Source organism: Amborella trichopoda, chromosome 6 (genome assembly GCF_054954075.1).
Source record: "Amborella trichopoda isolate Santa Cruz 75 chromosome 6, AtrichopodaSantaCruz75HAP2 v2.0, whole genome shotgun sequence".
Lineage (NCBI taxonomy): Eukaryota > Viridiplantae > Streptophyta > Magnoliopsida > Amborellales > Amborellaceae > Amborella > Amborella trichopoda.
Genome location: NC_142341.1, coordinates 44,012,198 through 44,019,074, shown reverse-complemented (window position 1 = coordinate 44,019,074; position 6,877 = coordinate 44,012,198). Strand labels below are relative to the sequence as shown.

Genomic DNA, 6,877 nt, shown 5'->3' with positions numbered 1-6,877 from the left:
AAAGATTTCTAATATTGAAACCACATTTATGGATAAAAGTAGCTCCAATTTGATTGTTTAGAGACTAGGCTCTATACAAAGCTCACCTCATCGTATGAAGTCAGTCTCCTATTTGGACGGCTGCACTTATAAAATAGGATGGGATTTCTGCATATGCACACTCCCACTAATTTATCGTAAGAATAGATTTTTAATCCAAAATTTTGGGATTCATGACCTACGTTAACATGACCATAAATATTAAATATTTGTACACCGTCTAATTTCATTTTAGCCACTTGGGTTCGGTACGCTCTTGAACCACGCAACAGACCATATAAAATTGAAGGAGAGCGGAAATGATGGAGAAAAGACAAATTAGGGAGCCTTGCTCTAGTGTATTTTTTTTTTCTTTCTTTCTTTTTTTTCTTTTTTTTTTAATAACTTTTTTTTTTCTTTTAACAAACGCAATGATCTTTATTGATTATGGAAAGTACATCAGAAAATAACAACTACGAGGGCAAAATAAGAATGTGATCAGTGTAAACCCCATTTTTAGGAATCTGCCATGTCATTGGCTTTGCTATAAACATAATGAAAAGCAACTACCTGACTCTGACAATATCCATCATTTCGAGCCAATACTTCCTTAAGAACAATAGATGACTCCATTTTCCAGAGCACCCATTAATCACATTCAAAGAGTCTTCTTCTACCGGCCAACCTAAATTAGCACAACGATCCTTCAAAACCTTTTGCAATGTAATACCACTAACATCTCAGCACAATTTGCCGTAGCAATGCCATAAGGATCATAAAAGGAGAAAATTTCTATGCCTCTCGAATCGCTTACCACTCCACCAAAACCAGTAAGGCCTGAATTAGCCATAGAACTCCTATCAAAATTAAGCTTAACACAACCATGAAGAGGAGTTATCCATCTCCCTAGAGGTCTAATTTTCAACAATGGCTGAAAAATCAGGGAGTGAAGGCTAAAGAGAATATCAGTTTTTGACACCCCAATACCTTATTTAGTATTGGATAACCGGAACCGCACATTAAGTGAAAACTTTTACCTAATACAAACAAGCTCTAAATGTACACCTTCGAACGTTCTCCTCTTCCTTTCCAGCCAAACTTCCCATAAAATTGATACCCTATAGATCTTCCAAATAATTACTGCTTTATTTGGCAAAGTAGGAATTGATAGTTAATAAAAAATAATTGTATGCCTTTGAGGCAAAGAAAGAGGGCGCCCTACTAGTTGAAAATCCCATATCCACAAACTGAATGTGAATTTACAATGAATAAACATTTGGTCCCCACTCTCTTCATCGTCTTTGCACAAACTACATATATTGACAATATGCCTACCCCGTCTTCTCAAGTTACCTACTGTCAATAGTTTGTCCTGCCACATAGCCCAAAGGAAACATTGCATTTTATGAGGAATTCTCCACTTCCAAAATGAATTGAGATTAGATTGCTCCCATCTCAATTTATCACGAAAAAAGATATGATAAACAAATCTCACCGAGAAGGCCCCATCAGATGTTAGCTCCCATACTACTTCCTCTACTTGATTATGAGAAACATACACTTTAGACAACTCTTCCATAAGATTAGAAAATTATGTAATCAGCAAATCCGGTAATCTGTTATAAATGAACTGAATGTCCCAATTTACCCGCTGCATTTCACCCTCAAATAGCTCACAACCTTTCAAATTCTCGTTTACAGCCTTTTTGTAGAGGACCTGAAACCAGATCTTTAAGACAATATCACCCAACTATTTATGATTCCAAAAGTCTATCATAGCACCATTTCCGACTTCCCACCAAATATTACACACTACCACATTCTTATTGAGATAAATACCCTTCCAAATCTACGATTGGGCTCATCCACCTCGTCCTTTACCCATGTATCCTGCATGAATTTTACAATTTTTCAAATTTTAGGGTTGCCTCTAGTTTAACATGCTAATCCTATGTTCTAGAAACTAACGATTGATGATCTTGGCATGGAGGCGCCATGTAGTATGAAGGTTTCTAGTCTTGGAACTTATTTATTATGTATAGAAAATTGAGATAAAATTCCTTAATTTAACTATACTTAAAAAAATGATATTAGTTTTATAGTTTAGCTGATATCTCTTTTGATGGTGGTTTCCTCTGTCCAAAATTTTCCTGTTTGAGAACTCCAACTTCTCAATCAGGGACAAGTCACTTTTTGGCAGTTTTGAAACATGAATTAGTTTAGAACTTGAATGTTCCAGACCAGCTCACATGTCTGTTATTTATTCAACACTGGTCCAGAGTTTGCTATCGTGCAATGGTAAGTTTAGAACAGAGTTAAAAAAAAGAAAAAGCAAAAAAAGGAATAGGTATATCAGGTCAAATAAGGAAGTACTCTAGTTTGGAACTTCGAGTTTCAAATCGTGGTATTTATAAAAAATTAAAAAAAGAAGAAGAAAAATTAAAAAAAAATTAGAAATTTACATAAACAATGAAAATGGGAGAAGTTTTTTTAGTGGAAATCTTATTCTAAATATTTGAACGGCTCCATGTAGTTAACTTAGTAGGCCAGGAAACCAAATGTTAAGAGAATTATTGGAATGCAGACCTCTCTACTAATACTTTAAAAGATAGATTTTTTTTGGGGGGCATGTAACTTCTCGAATACCTCCTCACCTCTCTATGAAAAGTGCTCCAACCAAGAAACCCTAACTGCATATTCCCTCCAGGAGAAATTAAGAACTCTCAGGTCAATTATTGAGGTTAATGATTTGTGATGTGCACTATCATCTTGGTTCTAGTAATCAAATGAGAGAGAGAATTTAGGGGGTCGAATTGAACATTCGACATGCAAAAGAGAATATTTGGTTTAAAAACAAAGCAAAAAGATCAGGTCTATAAAAAGTATGTAATCTCCATCTGATTGTTGTATACAGTGTTTTTCTTATCATTTCTAGTGCCTTAGGAGTTAGGACACGAACTTCTGTAACAATATATAACAAGATGTATACTTGGTTGAGAGCGGGCAACCTAAAGATTGCAACATGGACGTCCTTTTTTTGTTTTTTTTTGGTTTGATAAATCAGCTAGCAAAGTTTCCAATCATTAACGGGCCCCTTAGTTTGAATGGTACTATTTTATTCAGCGAGTGATTGAAGGAGAGAGGGAGATCATATCCAAACATTTGCAACAGTGTGAATTTTTCCATGTTTCACACAGTTATCTAATGGTGATGACTCTTGTAGTTAGAAAAAAAAATAGTGCTGATTGTTTACCTTTTCCTTAATGATGATTCCACATCATGCTACTCTTTCATGCTAATCATTAAAAAAATGATCAACATCTCTTTAAAAGAAACCTGATTAAGAACACTGACATCAACATGGACCTCTTCTTAAGATGAATTCTCCAAATACCAGATCTTACCATTTCGAATAATGTAATCCCAGTTGGGTAATTACCTTATAAATAAAATATTATAACAATTTTCAAAGAAAAGTAATGAATTTTCCGAATAATTAAAACGTGCCGACCAAATTTATGAGGACTGCATTTCGAAAGATGGCGGGTGTCTAATTGAGCCTTGCCAAGTATCTATGTTGAGTAGGTAATTGTATTTTCTTCTTCCTTATTTTAATTTTTTATTGTTGTCTATTTATTTATGTATTAACAGCACTAGACGTAATAAGCGATAATCAGTAAAACCCATTCATTTTCTGCCTATGTTCGTCTTACAGCTAATGTATTTGATCGGTTGATTGGAATAAGATTAAACCTGCGGTGAGGCATCACATGCCCGGCCTCGTAGCCCTCAAGTAACCCTGACTCCATAAAAAAACAATGCCCTCTATTTAGACAAGGACCCACTTTCTATGCGGCCATCCCGCATATTGTAGAAATGCATGATTGGAAATAAGTATATTTTTTAAATATAATTTTATTTTAATTTTTAGTGAATATATAATATTTAACATGAAGATCATGAAAAAAAATAAAAAATTGACTATTAGAAATAATAATTATATTAAAAAAATATTTTGACTGTTAATTTCAGTCGTTTTAAGATGAATCACATATTTGCATCTATCTTTAAGATGAATGTTTTATACCTCTAGACCCCACATTGCAGAAATGTGGTCTAGCGTGCCTGAACAATTTTCCTTTAGATAAAGAAGTTGAAACCGACAAAGTTTTCTAGGGTCCTGCTTATGTTTAGGGCGTGCTTGGCTTGCTTTGTGGCGACCCGGGCCTAGCCTGACCTGTCCTAGGATCACATTTTGTTACCCAATGTTCAATGCTTAGTTTTTCAAGACCAGGCCGGTCGGGCCAGGGTAGACGTCGACCCAAAAGACACGTAAAAAGGGCCACAAAGGAATCGTTACCTTAGAGAGGAATTTTGTTGAAAGCTCTTACGAGCAGACAAACCTTGTTGAAAGCCATAGTGAGAAATTTTCTATCTTATGATGGCATCTGAACTAGTTTCTCTTGCATCAGGCATCTGTATATGTAATTGCATCACCAACCTATAGTTGTAATCAGTTGAAACTCATTCTTCTCATAATTCAAATAAAACTTACGCCAAGGGAACTAATAAAAAACGATACTTTTTTATAATTCTTCTCATAATTCAAAAAAAAAAAGATTTTGAATTTCTAAACACTTAAGCTTTGACAACCCCAAGGTTAGAGTGTTCAATCTTGTAACGTTTTCTCGGCTGGGTCCACTCAGACTTGTCCCCTTTGGTTAGACGAGTACCCATATGCAACTTGTGGTATGTAAGAAAAATAAAAAAAATTCATAAAAACTTGTGGTTAGACGAGTACCCATATGCAATTTGTGGTATGTAAGAAAAATAAAAAAATTCATAAAAATAAATAAAAATAGGTAGTTGATATATAAAATTCTTTTATGTATTTCTCGCAAATATTAGTGAGTTTTTCTTAACATATGCCCGATTTTTTTGTTTTCCTATTTTTTGGGATTTTTAAAATATCTCCAACTGTAAATCAAGTTTTCTAATTGTATTTCTGAAGACGTTTTTTGAGCCCATTTGGTTTCTAGTTTTGTTTTCTATTTAATAATTTATTTTTTTATTTTATTTTAATTTTTTCATTTATTTTTATTTTGATATAGCTACATCCATTTGCTTATTATTTTCTTTTTGAAGGGAGGAGATTGTAGCATGTGATTGCTTGATTTTGTAGTTCGGGTGGTATTTCTCCAACCCAACTCTGCTAACTGCTAAGCCATGCTGCCAAAAGCCAATATTCACTGCTTTCTATCTTATTTTCACTGGATTAAATGTTTGTTTCTCTGTCTTGTATTTGTGGTATTGGCAGGATATGATCGGTGGGGGAACTGAAACATCATACGTTACAATGACTTGGGCTATGTCGGAGCTCATCAGGAACCCGAGAATAATGAGGAAAGCTCAAGAAGAACTCAGAAACACAATTGGGGAAAAACCAATGGTCGAAGAGAGTGATTTACCTTAATTGACCTACCTCAAATGCATCATTAAGGAAATCTTTAGGTTCCATACCCAGATTCCTATTATAGCCCGAGTTTCACGCGAGGATTGCATAATTGGTGGCTACCATGTACCAGCTGGAACAAGGGTTATGGTGAATGCTTGGGGAATAGGAAGAAGTGCAAAAATCTGGGAAAATCCAGATCAATTTATACCAGAGAGATTTGAGAAAAGCACAATTGATTTCAAAGGCCAAGATTTTGAACTCATACCATTTGGTGCAGGGCGAAGGGGTTGCCCTGGCATATCATACGCAAACTCAGTGATCGAAATTGTTCTCGCTCAACTTTTGTTTCATTTTGATTGGGAGCTTCCAAATGGAACCAAGCCAGAGGAACTTGACATGACAGAAAATACTTCAGTAGTGAGACAGAAAAAGTCGGATCTTATTCTAGTTGCAAAGCCTAGATGTCCCCGTTCCAAGCTCCATGTTTCACAATCATCACCATCTGAATCCGGAGATCATTAAGGTAGTAGAAGCCCATTGCTAACTGATGAATGAGACTTCAGAATAAACCATGCTCTGTATCATGCTTCTGGTGGGGATGTAAAATTATTGTTTTGGTTCATTGCGAATTGGCCTGGTCCAGAACATGCATGGAAGTTCCTCAAATATGTTACATGGCTTCTTTTGTGATAATTGAATTGTCCCCATATTTAGAAAGATGGTACATGGCCTTAATGAGTAATTCAATGATATTTATGGTGGTCTTAAATTTGACTTCTATAAACGTTACTAATAAGGACATTTATGAGGAGGACAAACGGGGGTGGTGCTGTAATATTCCTATGAAAATAAAATAAGAAAAGGATTTCTCTTCAAATGTTGCGGTATATTTTAAGGGTGTATTTTGAGGGATTGTTTACAAAAAGACCGTTTATCTTTTGTACATAGAGATCAAAATTATTTTTTTTAAGTTTTCATAGATCTGCTCGATCTACACTACTTTTGAAGCTTTAAATCAGTGGTTTAAAAAACAGATCTGAGCGTCAGATCGGGCACCTCAAAAACCCATCCGGATCGGTGAATCGGCAATCCAGATCAGGAGTCGGCCGAATCGGTCAGATTAAGCCTTAAAAAAAATAAAAAAACTCATTATAAATGTTATTTTTTAATAATCCAATAAGCAATATGGGTATTACATTATTAACTTTCATTTTTAATCAATTTGCAAATAATTAAGATATGTTTTCTCTGTATGAACTTATATTAACCATTAAATTTGCATCACATAAAACAAAAACATAGAATTACTATGGATAAAGTATATAATCATATATAGACTACAATCAACTATGGTATCAGAGCATGTCAATTATGGTATCAGAGCAATAGGTTTAAGATTCTTAG

At 34.7% G+C, this 6,877-nt stretch overlaps 1 long non-coding RNA gene across 1 annotated transcript; it reads right to left on the bottom strand.

The window, feature by feature from the left end:
- Positions 1-5,267: 5,267 nt before the first annotated feature.
- Positions 5,268-5,958, bottom strand: LOC148781801 (uncharacterized). The gene is made up of 2 exons (XR_016057003.1): positions 5,739-5,958; positions 5,268-5,655 (listed from the first exon to the last, which is right to left on the bottom strand). It is a non-coding gene; the product is annotated as an uncharacterized LOC148781801 (long non-coding RNA).
- Positions 5,959-6,877: the final 919 nt, after the last annotated feature.